Below are 21,061 nucleotides of genomic sequence, written 5' to 3' on the forward strand. Positions count from 1 at the left end.
CAATATCATGCTAAAATTCCCATTTGAAAAATTTTGTAAATTTTTACCTCTTAATTTACTTGCAATATTTTAGGAAAAAAAAAATAGCCCTGACAATTCTGTTTCTCTTACTTGTTTATTAAGAATATCACTTAAGAGTTTCATTCTAGGCAGCATAATTATGTCTCAAATTATTTTTATTATAATATATTGCATATTAAGGAATCAAGCTTTCCTAATAAATACTTGAACTGAACTGATGGCAACCCTTCTTTTGGGGAGAAAAAAAAAGTCTGACCTTATCTTTTACTGCATGTGTGCTTTTTTCCAATGGCGCCATTTTCCTATTGAATTATCATGTCCAGCAAATAGGAATGATTTGTAACTACCACTGAAAAAACTTGAAATACAAATTTCTTCTTACTTGGATTCTTTTGAACCTAGTATTACTGAAAATCTGTGTTTTTCCTTATTTATCACCACCCACCACTATCTCCATTTCTACTTCTGTTCTTCCCTTCCCAGGTACTTAGCTTTCTAATTGTGCAAAGCAAAATGGAAAAAGATAGTATTTGAATATATAATGCATTTTTTCCTTCAAATTCCTCTTTGTTCTTATTAGAGTATGTATCATAATTAAGTTTTTCAGATATCTTTTTCTCTGAAAACAGGAATTAAAAAGTCACTTTTTCAAAGTGTCTTCAGTTTTTCTTCCATTCTGTTTTCATTTTTATCTATTTAAAGGATATGAAACTGATGGGTGGGATTAGTACGTGATATATTACATACTGTAAAAATAACAGAATTTGGGCATATTATTTTCCTTGTGTAGGAGGGTCTACTATGAAAGTTATACATAAACATGAAACATTCCACATAGCTCTGATTTTAAATAGATTACCATTTTTGATGAAAGTTTATATCTTGTGGCTTAGAATTGAAATAAAATCACTTGAAGAAAAGCATTAGTTTGTTCCAACATTTTCACAGACATGTACGTTTCTGAGGCATACCTCCCATTAGCAACGTCCCTGGATACTTGGACGAAAAGCAGAAATAAATCTGTGGTTAAGTTTAGTTTTTATCTTTACAGTTTCTCAAAAGTTTTTTTGGTGTATCCCAATTCTTACATTCAAATCTTCATTTGTTTTGCCAAGTTCTATTTCTTAAAGCCATTACAATCAGAAATTAAGGAAAGTTAGTGAAGGTTTTTTTTTTTTTGAATGTGGAGTATGGAGATGTGGCCAATATTTTTGTACTCACAACAATTTAGTTGTTTAGAGATAATAGACATCAACCTAAATGGTGGCTATTTTTTAAAAGCCACTTGTGTGTGTTTTTTTGTGTGTGGGAAAAAAAGTAAGTTAAAATTGGAGGATTCTACCTGTACCATACATTTAATCTTCTAATTTTAACTATTTATGAACACATGTAAAATTTATTCATGTCCCACAATTATTCTAACACTACCTAAATGCATCTTTTAATAATCTTAATGAGAGCAAATGTCATAAACCAAAGAAAGATCCAATTTTTCTGTTTTGTTCCTTATTAATGTATGATAAGTAAATTGTTTCACATTTCGACTTTCCTCTAACTGCCCACAATATCATTCAATTGCCATAGTGGGCATCCAGAAGCAAATGTTCTCTTTTTTGGGAGTAGGGCTCTTCCTTAAGCCTCTTTTGATTGTATATTATCAGTCAGAACTGTGACACTCTCTTATTTTGTTTTTTATCCACTGCACAAAATAAAAGGAAATTATTCAAAAACCTTCTTGATTACAAATAAAAGTATATCAGCTTTTTAAAAAATGTGTAGGTTTTTTTTTTGGTAAACATTTGTGTCACCTGCAGTGCCCACCAGCCTCTCACTCCTGGGGTAAGTCTAGCTGAGTTACAAGTCAGCTTCAACCACATTTTTCTATATCCCAGAGAGCCAAAGAGAAGTGCTTGCTAAAATGACTCTAACTCCTTAATATTCTTTCTCTGCTTATTTAGTCCCAAACACGTGTTCCACCCAGAAAATCAAACTGCGTCGTGACCTTTCTATTTAAATAAAAATTATTTATAGATAGTATACACATTTTCTTGTTTATTGCTGAATACCATTTCCTTTAGCTTTCCCCTATCTCTTTTTGTAGATCGTTTCTCTCTAACAGTTTTCTGAGACTGAGAAGGGTCATTCATATGGAACCTGGACATACCACAATTTTAGCCTTCAAATAGGCTTTTAGGATAAGAACCACCAGAGTCAAGAAACTCAGAGATGCCGGGTAATATAATTTTCTTGTTTTTTCCTCTGTACAATCACCTAGTTTTTAGCCACAAATTTCTAAATTGATATAATGAGAAACTCAGGACCAAAATAGCATATAAACACATTTTATTCTACTCATGATATTATTAATGGTATTAGATCTAGGATATTATATAATTCATCAGAGCCAAAGTTATAGTTCCCACCATTAGCAGATAAAATAACTTATTCATCTGTTTTACTCCCCATAATATGAGCACTCACTCTCTTGATATAAACAAAATGAAATCGCTTAGGGAGTAGATTAAGAAAATGTAGATGGATAATCTTGAACCAAACTGATATTTTCTCCACAACTAAAGTCATGTTATATTTAAAATAAAAATATTTAAGATAACAGAAAACAATACAAGAACTACCTCACAAATCCCTCATAAGAAAGCAAAATAGAAAATAATTATTGAGGATCTGAATTATTAAAATTTTCTCCCTATTCTTAACCAAATAAAACAAATCATTGTCAAATCACCATTTGGCTATGTTGGGCAGGAACAATTTCTGTCTAATTTCATGATATTTAACTGTCTGGAAATTCTTAACAAATTAGAATCAGGCTTAATTTTCAGTCTTAAATAAAATGTTTCTTTCATTGCCCAGAAAGGCTTTGGTTGAAATACAAACTTTACTTCTTACTTCTTCAAGTGTATGTTCCACCACTGAAGAAGAAATTCTCTTTGGTGAAAGCTCTGATCCACGATATATCTAATTTAATCCATGATATGTAAAGTTTGACAAAGATGTCTACCACAGTCAGCTGTCAATAGTCTACTGACACCTTTCTTCATACATTGCTATTTCTTAATGCAAAGGTGGAAAAATCTTAACTCACTGAAGATGGTCTGCCTGTTTTGAAGGGTCACTTCTAACAGCATTGAAGGAGGCCAAGGTTTGAATGATTATAACATTCTTTCAAGAATTAACAGGTTCTCAGTCAAAGATTTAAAATAAGCATATTGAATGTCCTCAGCATCTTTAGTCAATAGCGAATAATTGTATCCTTCCTTTCTTCACTTATTCTTTGAGGTTTTCAGAGACCCTAAACTCACCTTCTGCTGCCGAAAAAGCAGATTTAGTTCTGAAGGTTAATCCAACTCAGCAGGATTGAAGGATGGCACTTTTCCTTGGTCGTAAGTATGTTGGCTCAGGCCAGACAGCTGTTAGGACATTCTCCTCTGGGAATCGTGCCCTCAACACCCACCGTTGATGCACATACATGGTCTGCTGGCTGCCGACTTCCATGCCCATCTGCTCAAATGGCATGGTGCCCACTCACAAGTTGGCTGGATTCTTGCCCTTAGTGTGTAGGTGCCAGGCAATGATGGGTTTAGATGGGCAGCCTGCATAATACTACAAGTGACAATTTTTTTTCTTTTTTTCTCTGTATAATATCCATCCTCTGTGCTTCCCTGAAAGAGAAACTTGTGTTTCTCCTCCTTCTATTATACTTGTGGACACATGTGACCTTGTACAGGTATGTTCAAATGCATCCAACCTGCCACTAACAGTAAGATGAAAGGGAAGCATTCACAGAGCCCCACATGACAAGTTCTAACACTGAAACGGGTTGGATTGTGAAAATCCTGACCACCTGGAGTCTGTCAGAAGATATTTACCATGAGTGTAAGTACAGCAGACCTCTCATAGATAGCAGTGGCATCAGGAAGCAGCTTAAGTTACAGCACTTTTGTCTGTTGCAGTTCCAGCACAAATCACTTGTCTTGCATTGAAAAGGCACATACACAGCAATGGAAATAAATCAGGCAAAAAGAACAAGCTTAATGGGAACACAATTTATATGTTCAATGAGGGCAAGGGTGCAAGCTATGATATTCAGACCTCAGAAATAACCCTGACTGGAGGTCTTAATGGAAAGAAAAAGAAACAGAAATAGCATCTCTCTTTCTAATCTACAGCAAACCCATGGAGAGGAATAGATTGGCATAGGAGGTTGTGACTTTAATGATCCAAAGCATATGAATGCTTGTTAGCAGACAGCAGACAGACATAAGTAAGAACAACAGTAATGGCTGCATCTGCAGCCTGGCCTATGGCACTAAAACCAATCAGGCAGCATTGGAGAGCTGTGCCGGAAGGTATGTTAAAGCCGTGCTTTCCTTTTGTGTTTATTTAAGGGTGATTGAATTCAGGGTGTTGTCAGTCTGCCTGGGAGAATGGTTATCCAATGTGTAGGCATGATCTTTCTCTCTGAATATGCTCTGTTGAGTCAGTTAGTTATGTGTGACTACTTGATCTGTCCTAGTCTTTATACAGTGCCAACATCCTCCAGTCCAAGTTCCAAAGGAACAGGGCCTAAAAACTTTTGGCTCCAGAATCAAATTAGGCTTCTCTGCTTCCCCAGCCAGAAGTGCATAAATACCCAATGGCCAAAACCAAAGAATTTGACATTGTGGAATGAATAGAGCTGTCATATACCACTAAAGTGTAGAAATATCTACTGTTTGAAGTCAAGACTAGTTCAACATCTTCAGTAATCAGAACAGACTCCTTTGGACACCTTTATGGGTTAGTCTGGCTTTTGATTGGAAATGTTTCTGGCAAGCTGTTGATTCCAGATATCAGAAATGTAAGAACATACGGTTTATAAGAGAAAGTCTGCCATTTTTTTCTGTTAAAAAAATTATTCAAGGCAGCATATTTTTTATAAAAGATGGGTCCTTCATTTACCTCCAGGTTAGCACAACTTGCTTAGATGTATTTTAAAGGAGAATTGGAAGAGGTAAATCAATAGGTAAATTGGTATAGTTGAAAAATATTATTTGAAGCTGAATTGGGAGTTAGCTCAGGAGTTTCTGGTGAAAATAGAAAAAAGAATTAGTAGATTGATCCAAAACTTGTTAATCTGATTGCTGTGCTATGATTTAGCTATCAGAGTTCCCTGATAAATCATTTGTCTCACAACTTTTCACATCCCAAGGTTATAACAGTAAGAATCACATATAACCAATTTCTTAAAAATGAAGAAAAGCAGATATCTTATCAAGGGACTCTTGAGGGCAAGGGGCATGGTTTATTCATCTTTAAATCTGCAATACTTAGCATAATGTATACCATTATACTGGAATTGGTATTTTAATCTTTGCATTGTACCTCTTTATACATGTGACCTATTATTTATCTGAATTCACAACAACCTTCAATAGCTTTACCCTAAGATCTCTTATTAGAAAACATATTCATCATTCTTTTTAAAATATAAACCAAATCAGTTGCTAGCCTTTTCCAGGTGGACTTCCATAATTTCTCTCAGGAGCTCTGACATCTATTTTTACTGAAATAAGATTGAATTTTCAAAACGACCCCCAACAATGAGTCTATAATTGCAATAACTGATACTACTTTGGATACTAGTTCCTTGACCTGTGTCACATATATAATACCTGAGGCTTAGGTTACTCTTCTAAAGGAAAAAAACTTGACCTTTTGATTGGAAATGTTTCTTGGAGAAGATATAAAAATATAGAAAGGTGTAGATATGAATATAGATATAGATACATTTCTGCTTCTAATAGAATTACATTATGTGTATTATTGCTTTAGACTGTCTTATATTCTATTATCATTTACCCTCTGAATGACTTATTTAACCCATGGTATTTCTATTTTCTCAAAATATGACGTATTTTGAGTATAGGTATAAGTACAGTACTTCTACCTCACAGGATTGCAAAAGAAATTTAAAAATTATACATATACACCTTACAGCACATGGTAAGCCTTCATAATTATAATCTTCCCTATACCAACTGTATTATTCCTCTTTCAGCTGATATTCTAAAATGGGTAAATACATTCTAGTAAATTGATAATTATCATTAAGCCAACGTATGTATGAAATTCTTTCATTTCTACAAAATCTTTTGAAGTGATTTATTTCTTTTCTTGAAAAGAAATTCTAACCATTTTCTTCTAAGACGTTTGAAAGCATTTTATTTGAAAAAAGTTGTTGACCAGGAGGTAGGAATCTTAAGGTCAACTTCAAATTCTGCCTATTCCAGTGTCACCTCTGACCTTCAATAATTTGCATCATACAAACTACATCTTTCCTTCCCATGATTCCTAAGTCTTATCCTGTTCTAGTATCGGCCTAATGTCCTAAATCTCATTATCTAAATCTAAATCTTATTATCTGACCAACTCAAAGACCAAAATGGATTCCTCTACACCACCTAAATCCAGTGTTGAAGGAAGTTGAGCTAGACTGAGATCGACTATTAAGTAACAGGTGGGATTCAAACACAGGTTATTTTGTTCTAGAGCCAATGGTGTTTAACAAGTACCGTGTTCTGTCAATGCTATGAGGTAGCTATGATCATTGCCTCTACTGCATCGATGATGAATCTAAGGCAAGTGGGAAAATGTTGCAAAGGTTGTAAGAGTCACATTCTATTGGTTAGCCCAGATTCATCTGATTAAAAACCCCATGCATTCTATCCCCAAAGCTTTCAAATGCTGTACCTACTGCCTCTCAAAGTGGATATTCAACATATACCTGTTAGCTCACCATCCTTTACATTGTATTGTTTGTAGGCTAAGATATGGAATAATATTTACGACACCTTTACTCTGTTATTTTACTGATAATCAAGTGCCTATTTTCTATTTTAATCATATTTCAGATAAAGTATTTTTATAACCATTTAGAACATTATCTAAGGTGAAATAATGATAGCAATGCTTTGGAAATCAGGGAGATGAGTAGACTCAAGGTATGTGTTTATCCCATATCCATTCAAAAATAGTTATGAATTTTTATTTGTTGAATCTTGAAACTGGAAAACAATGTTCAGTAATTGATCTATGAAAGATATTATACCAGCTGAGGTAAAGGTGTTAGGATAGATTTCTAGTTGAAAGTAGTGAATTGATCATCTATCTTAATCTCCCCTACCTATTAAAATCTTATTGATATCACAGTAAAATAAGCAAAATGTGTTATCTTTACAAACTCATAGAGAATGTGAATGTGAGCAAAAGTTGATAATATGTCTCAGAAATTTTTGGAAGATAAAAAGATGAAAGCATTGTGATGATTTTGTAAAATAAAAGAAGTTAGAACCTGTGTTTGCAGTTGTGGGGATGAAGGTATTAATGACAAAGAAGTTAACAAATTTGCCTTTTGCCACAGAATATCCAAGAGGCTTATCACTTGGTAGTGCCTGGTACCATGGAAGACATGGTCAAGACTGCCTATAACAGCCATCATTCAGAAAAGCTAGACTCCCAGACTCACTCACCCATTGCAAATAGTCAGGTGACAGCTCCTAAACCTCCAGGAGACAAGATGCAACCAGGAAACTTCTAGAGTCTAGACCCAAGGTCACTTGGCATTGCAGAGGGAAGAGGTGAGTGTGAGGCTGCAAACTAGGGGATTAAAATCTACCTTATTAGCAATAAGACTTTTAGTCCCCATCCTCAATCAACCTCCCGGATATGTCAGAGGCAAAAATATATCCCTTCATCCAGAAGACTTGAGGAGTCTTCTCTAGCAGATGTGAATGGCTCCCAGGTCCTGCAGACACTAAAATTTGGATATCCTCAATGAAAAGTCAGCTTCATCATCCGATTGATTTAGAAAAGACTGTCATCAAGAAGTTCAATGCTCCTGCTCCAAACACAAAGAAATTTTAAACAGCATTTTAAATGCCTCTTTAAAAAATGTGAATAGGCAGGCATGAGTTATAATAAATTCATTACTAACTTACAACTAATAATTGAAGAAATATTTATTATATGAATAATAACATTGAATCATATGTGCAATGTACTGTTTCAAATGCCAAATAATCTCTGCTCTCATGAAGCTTATAGTCTTTAGAAAAAGTTGTGACATGAAATAAGAGTATCAAAATAGGCAAACACAAAAAGAAACCCAAAGTAAGCAGATATAATAAAAGAAGCAAATGAAAACCAACAAACAAAAACTATTAGCACTATAAGATTTAAAAAATATAGGATTCACAAAAACAGAAATAATAGTAAACAAGAACGGCATTAGGAAAGTAAAAATATACAATTTTTTTTTAAATCAAGTAAATTTCTGGAGGAAAATAATGAACTAACCCAAAAATATCAGGAAAAGTAAAGACATGAGTAGAAGGAAAAGATCAAGGCTGGGCGCGGTGGCTCACGCCTATAATCCTAGCACTTTGGGAGGGCAAGGAGGGCAGATCACTAGGTCAGGAATTGGAGACTAGCCTGGCCAACATGGTGAAACCCCATCTCTACTAAAGATACGAAACAAACGAACAAACAAAAATAGCCAGGCATGGTGGTGCATGCCTGTAATTCCAGCTGCTTGGGAGACTGAGTCAAGAGAATCGTTTGAACCCGGGAGGCAGAGGTTGCAGTGATCTGAGATCCCACCATTGCACTCCGGCCTGAGCGACAAGGCGAGAATTTGTTACCAAAAAAATGGAAAAAAAAATGGAAATCAGGCACAGGAACATAGGAGCGTAGCAACAAGAAGTTCCATGTTCTGTACTGTGTTAGGCCAATAGAGCCTTTAATCCAAGATGGATTAAGCAAGAAAATGGAGAACAACGGGAAGAAACTTTTCTTTAAAAGGAGGCACTACATTATTTAATATTTCAGTGTTTGGCAAAAAGATAGGAATTTGGCAAATTTGCTGATATTTTTGGGAAAAAAGCTGTAATTATGAAAAAATATAAGCAAATTTAAAATGAAGGCAATCGTTTACTCCATGCAAGAAAATTGAATACAAAGGAATTTATGTTTGTATAATTATTGACATAGTTGGAAATATTTAGAAAAATCACAATAATTTCAATTAGTGATTGAATTAAAAATTGTGAAAAACTACAATGAAACAATAGAAGGAAGGGAAGAAGCTGTGAGGTGCAAATGAGATATTAAACTATAGTAACAGAAAGTGCATAATGCCTAGAACAGACAAATCAGGGAAAACAGGGTATGCATAATATTTAAAAAAAAGAAAGTGAATACAAAAACAAAACAAAACAAAACAATTAAAGCTGTTGAAGGCAACTGCCTCTAGGAAGGGGGATTGATTAATATGCAGGAAGGGAAGTCAGAGAAATGGTATTTAGTGAAAAGCTTTCTAGAATAATGTCTTAACTTCATGTGTAACTTTAATAAACATAAATGTTGATTATAAGTTCAATGTAATGTATCATTTTAAGAAGAAACTTTTTTTTTTCAAATGATTGAAAGAAGGAGAAAGGGACCAGGCTATTCTTACACCTAATTGGATAAATGAGAGCTCTCACCCATCAATTTACATCATGAAAAGTCCCACTTCTCTATCAGGTCCTTCAATATAAGTTGAATACAAAAATAATTATAAGGATGACTCGGCAGAGAATAAATTTTGCAAAATCACAAAGGTAGTAACTAGTAGATACAAAGACTGCATGCACCACTCATCTTTGTAACTTAGGGCAAGTTGTTTAACATCTCTGTGTCTCTGTCTCCTCATCTACAGGATGGAAACAATGATAGCTTCTATCTCCTAGACTTGTGGGGTGATCAAATGGATCAATATTTCTAAAGTGCTTTCAAGAGCAAACAGTGTGTCACAAGTGCTCAATAGATGCTAGCTAGTATCATCATCAAAAGAACCCCTGAATTCTTAATCCGAACAATACCTTTTTTGAAGTAGAGGCCACAGCTTTCTGATCTTAGGGCTTCAGATTGATGACTCACTCCCTAATGCACCTTCTAAGGGCTGTAAACATAGGGTTAAAGAAGAAGGCAAAGGAAAGTGAGGACTCTAGCCCTTCTCTAATTCCCTGTGGCTTTGACTTCCTCTTGTTCTTTGAAGGCATTTTACACAGACAAATGAGACTTCCCCAAGAAATAGTCAACTAGTGAAATGTTTACATTTGCTTTACCACCATAAAAAAAAAAAAAAAAAAAAGTCATGCTATTATTTAACCCTATGTTTATCTTTCTGGACATTAAGTGAAAGGAGCTACAAAACAACATCGGCTATTATTAGTAGGTGAGGGGCCACTAGGTCCTTAGCTCTAGAAAGTCCACAGAAACATTTTCAAATTTCCACTGTTTACAGACATCTACAAAGAAAAGATAAAGTCATTTCACTGGTCACCTACTTAACACCATTTCATATTCAAATCAAGGGAAGCTGCCAAAATAGTACTAATTTTTGAAAAAATAACTCTCTCCCTAATGCTCCCCTTGGAAGACTAAAAAGGGAGTCCAATTCTGAGCCTATTTTTAATCCTCCATTGCGTATAAACCACAAAGCACAAGTTTGCTCATTAGAGCTCTCGGCAAGGGCCATCATTTTTAAATGATCAAAGTGTTTGGGGAGAAATCAGTCACATAGAGTAATGATTCCCAAATCCTGGTCCCAGGCATTTATCGGGGAATCCTCTGTGGTTCATTTAGGAGACATTTTAAGGGAAATGTGAAGGCTAATAAAATATAGGGCAAAGTGGGAATGTTTTGAAGATAGACAAACATAGAATGGTCATTATATTGTTTTGGAGACAGGGATTTGAAATCAGTGGCAATTCAAAGATGAGGAATGAAGAACTAAATAAATGAGGAATGAAGAACTAAGATAAGGAATGAAGAATAGGTACAAAACATAGCTAGGAACCAATGATGTAGGTCACATGCAAAAAGGACATTTTTTAATATAAACACATTTCATAACATTAACTCTTTTTCCTCCAAGAATAAGAATTATAAACTCTTAAAAACTATATAGCTAAACTTTAAAACAGAAAACTTTAACAGAATAACCTTTAAAATAAAATTTTCATAGTGCAAAAGGCAAAATATTTTTGCTTTTCATAAGTAGAGATTATTTAAATAGATTCCTAAATTTTAATAATAAATAAAGAAAATATGATTGCATTCTTATTTCATATTCTCAATTTTCTCTGGTAATTCGTGGATTTACCACTGATTTTATGTCCCTCATCTAGACATAATGAAAGACACACCCAACTCAGCAGCAATAAAAAGAACAAGTTGAGATTATTTTTGAAATGTTAGCCACAAACTCAATGGAAGCTTAATGGCAAAGTTATTGAAGGAATGTAAGGACTATTTATTAAGTGTCCTTTACAGAAATTTGGTGGGGTCTCCCTCCCTCCCTCCCTCCCTTCCTTCCTTCCTTTCTTCCTTTCTTTCTTTCCTTTTTCCTTTCTTTCTTTTTCTTTCTCTCTCTCTCCTTCCTCCCTCCCTCCCTCTCTCTCTCTCTTTCTTCCTCCTCAAGAAACAAGATACATTGTAGGGAGCTCTGGAGAAGTTAATTTGGGGTCTAAAGCTAAACAAGAAAAGGAGTAAGATGGAGGCTGGCAGCACTTGGTGAAACTAATGAATTTGGGGTTGGAAAAATTTTAGATATGTATTTCATCACTTTATGCTATGAAACATCATTTAAAATTTCTGCTTAAAAGAAAGCACTTTCACATAGTTTATGAAGTCTTTCTAATGGTGCTGGCAAAGAATAAACAGATTTCCTATGATAGCAAATAATGATGAGAGTGTATAGTGCATGATTAAAGCAAAATGCATTCTAACCATGAAACAAGGATATATCTGGAACGAGGAACTCTTACTATTTTGACCGCCCTCAAACACACCTGAAGGAAACACATCTGTAAATGACAGCTACTCATATTGCAGTAATTATGGTAATTAGGTAGCACTCTTAGGAGATATTGTAGAATCTTAGAAGGGATTGCAGTCTGAAAGAAACTCCCATGTGATTATGACCTATTCCCAGCCCGATCAGAGATTAAAAACCAATCAGAGAACCAAAAGTTTCAAGCAAAGAAAAATACAAGGTAAGTTTAAAATATACGACCTTCAATCTTTGTGTCAATAGTTTAAATCAACGGGGCAACGAAAACCTGAAAACTTCAATAGGGATAACTAAATTAAAGAGAAAAAGATTATCTTTCATTTTTTGTCTTTTTTCCTTTTTTTTTTTTCTATTTTTGAGATGAGCTCTGCTCTTATTGCCCAGGTTGGAGTGCAATGGTGCGATCTCGGCTTACTGCAACCTCTGCCTCCCAGGTTTAAGTGATTCTCCTGCCTTAGCCTCTCGAGTAGCTGGGATTACAGTCATGCACCACCATGCCTGGCTAATTTTGTATTTTTAGTAGAGATGGGTTCACCATGTTGGTCAGGCTGGTCTTGAACTCCTGACCTCAGGTGATCCGCCCACCTCGGCCTCCCAGAGTGCTGGGATTACAGGCGTGAACCACCGCTTCTGGCCAGATTATTTTCCTTTTAAGTAGAGACCATATCCAAACCATTCTAGTAAATAGATGAGCAGAGTACTTGGTACACAGCAGGCATGGGATAAATGTTAAATGGAATAGGAAAGTATTAATAAAAATGTTTCACTTCATTTTTCAAAATGATTTTACATATATTAGTCTCATTTTGTGAAAGCAGAAGCACTGTATTATATAGAGGAAATTATTACATTCATTCGGAAAATGAGCAAATTGAGCTACAGTTTAAATGAAAATTTCTTGAGTAATTTCTGTAGGCAAAATACTGCATTAAGTATTGTGTTTGCTGAGCATGGTGGCTCATGCCTGTATTACCAGCACTTTGGGAAACCAAAAAGGGAATATTGCTTGAGGTCAGAAGTTTAAGACCGGCCTGAGAAACATAGTGAGATCTTAGTCTTTACAAAAAAAAAAAAAAAAAAAATGGCTGGACCTTGTGGTGTGCCTGTAGTCTAACTACCTCAAGGCAGGAGGATTGCTTAAGCCCAGGAGTTCAAGGCTGTGGTGAGCTATAAACATGCCACCGCACTCCAGTCTGGGCAACAGAATGAGACCTTGTCTTAAAACAACAACAAAAGGACTGTATTAGCCAGGCGGAATTATTTTTAGTTTTTAGTTTTTACCTACCTGCAAAATGTTATTTGATTGACAAAATCAGTCTCTTAAATCAGTATCATTGATTGTTAAATTTATGCTCAAATATATAAAGTAACTAGATATTAGATAGTTAGTTATCCAGTCCCATACTGATACACAATGTTTCATTGAGGCCACACAAGAAAGAATTTACTTCCCTTTTACTATTGGACTGTTCCATCCCCAAACATCCAGCTAAGATATAGATGGAAATGTGGATAAAGGAATTAGTCTTGCTTTATTGAAATTAAAGTCATCAGAAATAATTCCTAAGTAGTCTAGCTAGATAGCAACACCACAAAATCAGTTCTTTCAGTTTGCTATCCCTCTCTTGACTACGCAGCACTGTCCAATTTTGTTGAGGTCATATTATACAGTAAGACTTTCAGTTGATGCTAAAGGCACTTGTCCTTCAGACTTTTGCCTTACCAAGAATCTTGCCTTCTCTTCAGTGTATGCAACCCTTCACCCTGTCGAATGCTATTCTTTGCAATTCAGCTCACATGATATACTTCAAAATATAAGCAAGCAGAGCAACAAGCTGCATCAGCGGCTGTGTCATTTCAGGTTACGTGTTTCTGTCTTTTCTTCCTGAGACTTGGGCAGCTGGGAAGCTGACCTCCCCAGTTGAGTCAACTGCCATGGGCTAATAGTCAAAGGGAAAGAATGAGCTCTCAAGAGCAAGGGCAATCACAGCAGAGAAAATTCTGGTTTGCCTAATCTTACATTTCTGTCTTTTACCCTGACATGCCAACTTGATCATTTATAAAGACTGTCTTTTCATGAGGTTCCAACTTTAAACTTCAATTTAGGGACAGTTTCTTTTGGTCAATTTTGTTCCGTGAACAAAATTGTAACACGACAGCATTTCACCTTTAGCCTTAGAGAAAAAAAAAAAAAAAAAAAAGAAAAGAAAAATACAGTCTGAAAGAAATCTCTGGGCATTTAGAGATCGTTAAAGTGTTTTAGAGTGTCCTAGTCTCATACTTGGACCGAAACTGAGAGACCCTTTTAGTTTTTCGATACTTTTATTGTCCCTTTGTGAGCTCCTATTTCTTATCTTATCCTTTTCAGACACTTTTATATAGTCAATCATTTTTTAAAGACGTATTTATATCAGTACAAAAAAAATTGTAGCTTCTGATGGTACCCACTGATGCTGTTTTAATTTCCTTTTTAGGGGTGGGGGTGGGAGATGGAGTCTCACTCTATTGCCCAGGCTGGAGTGCAATGGCACGATCTCAGCTCACTGCAACCTCCACCTCCCGGGTTCAAGCGATTCTGTCTCAGCCTCCTGAGTAGCTTGGACTACAGGTGCATGTCACCACATCCGGCCAAAGTTTTTTTTTTTTTTTTTCAGTAAAGACAGGGTTTCACTATGTTGGCCAGGTTGTCTTGAACTCTTGACCTCAGGTAATCTGTCCACTTCAGCCTCCCAAAGTGCTGCTATTACAGGCATGCGCCACCGTGCCCAGCTCGTTTTCATTTTCCTCATTAATTGTTGTTCCCTCTACCCAGAAGAAACATTGCTTACACCTGAAAGACACCTTAAATCTCAATAATTCCAACAATATCGACCTCTTTAGGCTCATACTAATCGATCATTGGTCATGAAAAATCAATTTATTTGTTATGAATAAAGTACAATACCTGATAATGCTTCACAGTCAAGCCGACTTTCTCCTACTGTTGCTTATCTGAAGACCAGCTCTTCTGACAGGCTTAGTTTATCTCCAGAACTAGTTAACAGAAGCCAGAATAAAGTCAGGCCACTCACTTCTACTATCTTGAGAGAATAAAAATTCAGTGAGCCTGTCAAGTCTCAAAGTCGGTGAATCTTTGCTGCCAGTTAGGCTGAAGTGCTAGGTCAAAATGTGAGCATTCGTGTAGCCCTTCCCTGTCTCCTTTACCTGCTTCTAGTATTTAATTAACCTGTTAAGGTTAATCTTCTATCCCGGGCAGCTGGCCTTTTGTTTCCTGATCCTTCCAGTGATGGGGAGTAACCACACTTGGCTGCTTGAAGGGCTTTCTCCCCTGAGGTCCTGCTCATTCTCTTTTCTGGCAGTACGTTATGTTGTTAGTATCCATGCTACTTAGTGGGGGCCCTGTTATGTACAGTCAGATCTCTTATTACATAATGCCCTCTCACCTAAGTCCTTGTGACCTTTCTACTGCCAGGCACTTAGTCCTGCTGTCTCATGTGATTGCCTCAAACATCTCTGAGGAGTTTCTTTGATCCTCAAACATCTGCCTTACTAGAGCCAGTCCTCAAAACTGTACTAATTCTCAACCTTCTAGAAGCTGAGATTTGCTGGTGAATGGCAGCAAGGGTGAGTAAGTAAAGGCCCCTACAAAGTTCATGGAACAAAGTTGATCCTGCAATAACTCAATATTCTCTCTCCTCTTTTCTTCTCCACTGCCTACCTTTTTCACACATGCACAAAACCCTTAGGGAAATGTTTTGTGGAGAAAGAAAATATAAATACAGACACACTTCATTTTATTGGGCTTCACTTTATTAAACTTAATTGTGTGTGTTCTGACTGCTCCACCGAGAGTTCCCCTCTTTCCCTCTCCTCTGCCTCCCTATTCTCTGAGACATCACAGTATTAAATTAGGCCAGTGAATAACTCTATAATGACCATTAAGTGCTCTAGTGAAAAGAAGAGTTGCATATCTCTTACTTTAAGTCAAAAGCTAGAGTAATCCCAGCACTTTGGGAGGCCAAGGCAGGTGGATCACTTGAGGTCAGTAGTTCAAGACCAGCCTGGCCAACATGGTGAAACCTCATCTCTATTAAACATAACAAAAAATAGCCAAGTGTGCTGCCAGGTGCCTGTAATCCCAGCGACTTGGGAGGCTGAGGAAGGAGAATCGCTTGAACCCAGGAGGCAGAGGTTGCAGTGAGCCAGGATTATGCCACTGCACTCCAGTCTGGGCAATGGAGGGAGATGCTGACTAAAACAAACAAACAAAAACAAAAACAAAAAAACTAGAAATGATTAAGTTTGCTGAGCAAAGCATGTCAAAAGCCAAATTAAGCTGAAATCTAGGCCTTATGTGCCAGTTAGTCAAATTGTGAGTGTGAAGGAAAAGTTCTTAAAGGAAATTAAAAAGTGCTCCTCCAGTGAACACATGAATGATAAAGTAAAACAAACTTCTTGCTGCTATGAAGTAAGTTTGAGTGGTCTGGATAGATCAAACCAGCCACAACTTTCCCTTAAGAACTAATGCCTAGACCAGAGCAAGACCCTAACCCTCTTCAATTCCTTGAAGGCTGAGAGAGGTGAAAAAATTGCAGAAGGAAAGTCTGAAGGCAGAGAGGTTAGTTCATGAGGTTTAAGGACAGAGTCATCCCCATAACATAAAAGTACCAGATGAAGCTGCAAGTGCTGTTGTAGAGGCTGCAGAAAGTTATCTAGAAGATCCAACTAAAATTACTGATGAAGGTAGTCATGCTAACAACAGATTATAGTGGAATGTGTCATCTAGTATTTCCATAGCTCAAGGGGAAAAGTCAATGCCTGGTTTTAAAGCTTCAAAGGACAGGCTGATTCTCTTGTTAGGTGACTTTAAGTTGAAGCCAATGTTCGTTTGCCATTCCAAAAATCCTAGGGCCCTTAAAAATATTAAATACACTCTGCCTGTGTTTTACAAATGGAACAACAAAACCTGGATGACAGCATATCAGTTTACAGCATGACTTAACTGAATTTTTTTTTTTTTTTTTTTTTTTTTTTGAGACAGAGTCTCCCTCTGTCTTCCAGGCTGGAGTAAAATGGAGTGATCTTGGCTCACTGCAGCCCCCCCCCCCCCCCCCCCCCCCCCCCCCCCCGCTCCCAGGTTCAAATGATTCTCCAGCTTCAGCCTCCCTAGTAGCTGGGATTACAGGCACCTGCCACCATGCTTGGCTTTAGCTGGGATTACAAGCACCTGCCACCATGCCTGGCTTTAGCTGGGATTACAGGCACCTGCCACCATGCCTGGCTTTTTTTTGTTTTGTTTTGTTTTGTTTTTGTATTTTTAATAGAGACAGGGTTTCACATTTTGGCCAGGATGGTCTCAATCTCTTGATGTCATGAAACTCTTGCCTCAGCCTCCCATATTTTAAGTCCATTGTTGAGACCTACTGCTCAAAAAAAAAAAAAAAGGGATTCCTGGCTGGGCACAGTGGCTCACGCCTATAATCCCAGCACTTTGGGAGGCCGAGGCGGGTGGATCATGAGGTCAAGAAATTGAAACCATCCTGGTCAACATGGTGAAACCCTGTCTCTACTAAAAATACAAAAAATTAGCTGGGCACGGTGGCACACGCCTGTAGTCCCAGATACTCGGGAGGCTGTGGCAGGAGAATTGCTTGTACCCAGGAGGCGGAGGTTGTGGTGAGCCAAGATTGCACCATTGCACTCCAGCGTGGCTAACAAGAGTGAAACTCCATCTCAAAAAAAAAAAAAAAAAAAAGATTCCTTTCAAAATATTACTATTCATTGACAATGCACCTAGTCACCCAAGCTCTCATGGAGATATAAAAGCACAGTAATGTTGTTTTCATGCTTGTTAACAGCCATTCTGCAGCTTATGGATCAAGTAGTAAATTTGGCTTTCGAGTCTTGTTATTTAAGAAATATATTTCATAAGAAATATATAGCTGAGTATGTAGTGTTTCCTCTGATGGAGCTGGGCAAAGTAATTTGAAAACCTTCTAAAAAGGATTTACCATTCTAGATGTCATTAAGAACATTCATGATTCATGAAAGAAGGTCAAAACATCAATATTAACCTGAGTTTGGAAGAAGTGGATTCCAATCTCATGAATGACTTTGAGGGGTTCAGAACTTCATTCCAGAATGTAACTGTAGATGTGGTAAAAATAGCAGGGGACTAGAATGAGAACTGGAGCCTGAAGATGTGACTAAATTGCTGCAATCTCATGATAAAACTTTAACAATGAGAAGTTGCTTCTTACAGATGAGCAAAGAAAGTACTTGAGATGAACTGGACCCCTAGTGAAGATGCTGTGAACATTGTTGGAATGACAAAATTTGGAATATTCCATAAACTTAGTTTATAAAACAACAACAGAGTTTGAAAGGATTGCCTCCAATTTTGAAAGAAATTCTACTGTAGGTAAAATGCTATCAAACAGCAACACATGCTACAGAGAAATCTTTCACAAGAGAAAGAGGCAACCAATGTGGTAGACTTCATTGTGGACTTATTTCAAAACATCGCCACAGCCACTTCACCCTTCAGAAATCACCACCCTGATCAGTCAGCAGCCATCAACACGGAGGCAAGACCTTCCACCAGCAAAAGGAGCATCATTCTTTGAAGGCTCAGATGATTGTTAGCACTTTTTGCAATAACATTTCATTAAATTGATATGCTTTTTTTTTTTTTTGAGACAGGGTCTCACTTTATCTCCCAGGCTGGAGGCTGGAGTGCAATGGTGTCATCATGGTTCACTGCAGCCTCCACCTTCAGGTCTCAAGCAGTCTTCCTACCTCAGCCTCCAAAATAGCTGGGACTACAGATGTACAAAAGCATGCTTGACTGACTAATTAAAAAAAAAAATTTTGAGTGACAGGGTCTCACTACATTTGCAAGGCTGGTCTTGAATTCCTAGGCTCAAGTGATCTTTCTGCTTCAGTCTCCCAAAGTGTTAGGATTACAGACATGAGCCATTATGCCGGGCCCATATTGTTTTTTATATAAAATGCTATTGCTCACTTGATAGACTATAGAGTAGTATAAACATAACTTTTATTTGCTCTGTGAAACCAAAATTTTTGTATGACTTGCTTTATTGCAATATTTGTTTATTGTGGTAGTCTGGAACCAAACCTGCAATATATCTGAAGTTTGCTTGCATAGATTTTCTTAGACACTGTTGAGCTATGTCTAGACTTTTCTTAAGACATAAAGGAAGTTGGAGACTTATAGGCAGGATATAAGGTGGATATTTGCAGCTTTTGATGATTTGTATTATATAGTGCTCTTTGTTTTATCGGCTGAGTTTCAAAGCAAAGGCAGGCAAATATAGGGACTCTTCCCAGTTTTCATTCGTTTGTTTGTTTAGCTTTGCGATATCAAACATTTGACACTCAGTAAATAGTAGAAGCTGGATTCTGATTTGTAAGGTCTAGGTTAGGTGCGGGAATCTGAATTTTAAAAAAGCTCTGTAATGATTCATATCAGCTAAATTAGGTAATCACTGCACTAGAGAAGGGTGATAATTTCCAGGTACCCTGTATAATTGCATGAATCTTGGCATGGTAGCAAATAAACATTTGTCATTCTAAGTGGGCCTAAGACTTCACCTCTAGGATTTTAGTGTGGCTTTCTAAAGACTCCAAAATCATTACCCAATAAAATAAATTGGTGATCCCACACTGGTGATGAAAAACGGTGCTCAAGCAATTCTAAATTGCATTTCTATGTTACAATCTGCATCTAACCTAAAAAAATCAAGCTCAAAATGTATGAAGCATGTACCATGTACACTCAGTAGCAGGAAAATTAACACAAGATTAGAAAACTGGGCTGGACCCAGTGGCTCATGCCTATAATCCCAGAGCTATGGGAGACTGAGGTGGGAGGATTGCTTGAGGCCAAGAGTTTGAGACCAGCCAGGGCAACACAGTGAGATCCATCTCCACAACTAATAATAATAAAAGAAAAATAGCCAACATTTTGTTTGTAGATTTATAATAATCCCAAATTACTAAAATGCACTTAACATAATACCATTTTTCTGAATGTGAATTCTTCAATACAGACATCATGAACATTTATATGTCACTTTAGATAATATTTAGACATCAGTTTCTGATAAATCCAAGATTTTAATGAGTTCTTTAAAACTGATAACTTCTCAATTTTTATTGCCACCTTAGAAGTAAATTAGCAAGAAAAATTTCATCTTTCAATGGAGTTAATGAACACATAAAATGGAATACTTTTGTATTTCTCTTTGAAAAAATGATAACTATAATTTTTGAATTTTTTTCTGAAAATAATATATAGTCTCTGCCCTCTCGAAACTTAGAGATTTGTGGAGGACTTGACCATAGATAGATAATTATGGTGCAGCATGATAAATCTTGTAATCATCCTTGAAGTAGGCTGACATCTCTTCTGTGCTCAGAAAGCAGAGGCTTCGTTTACTTTTTTGGATACCACATTTCAACTTACATACAGGTTCTCAAACATTTTTCATAGGACTTTACATTCTTAAAAATTTTATTTAATTCTTTAAAGACCTTGGTAATGTGGGTTACAACTATCAGTGTTTATCATGTTAGAAACTAAATTTGAGTAATTTTAATAATGCATATTAAGTAGACCCAGTAATAAACTCATTGCTTATTAACACAAATAGCATATTTTAAATAAAGTAACTATTTTCTAAAATAAAGAAAAATTCAGTGATGGGAGAGGCCATGGTTTGTGTTTTTATAAATGCCTTCAATATCTGACTTAAGAGAAGACAGCAGGAAATCTCTTTACTGTTGTGACACCACATGTCATGTAGCCTCTGGAAGACTTCACTGTACACCCTTATAAAAATCAGAGTGAAAAAAGCAAATCATATGTTAGAATTATTATGAAAATAGATTTGACCTCTTGGACCCCCTGAAAGGATGAGGAACCCCAAGGGATCCCTAGATCACCCTTTGAGAATCACTGGTGTAGAACATCGCCTGTCAGAGAGTGTAAGTACAAATCCTTGAGTGAATACACAAATAAGTATGCAATAGAAAGTGAAAGGTAGGTAGCAAAATGCCAAAGACCCTTTTCTGTCATCAAAAGTTTTAGTGGACATTCTTTATGTTGATTGACCTGAA

General features: G+C 36.5%; 1 protein-coding gene across 2 annotated transcripts in view; it reads right to left on the bottom strand.

Annotated features, from left to right (window-relative positions):
* Positions 1-21,061, bottom strand: part of ARHGAP15 (Rho GTPase activating protein 15) — a 634,760-nt gene that overhangs the window by 565,890 nt on the left and 47,809 nt on the right. The window lies entirely within an intron of this gene.

Source organism: Aotus nancymaae, unplaced genomic scaffold (genome assembly GCF_030222135.1).
Source record: "Aotus nancymaae isolate 86718 unplaced genomic scaffold, 86718_ANA_hifiasm-v0.15.2.pri h1tg000029l, whole genome shotgun sequence".
NCBI classification, from domain to species: domain Eukaryota; kingdom Metazoa; phylum Chordata; class Mammalia; order Primates; family Aotidae; genus Aotus; species Aotus nancymaae.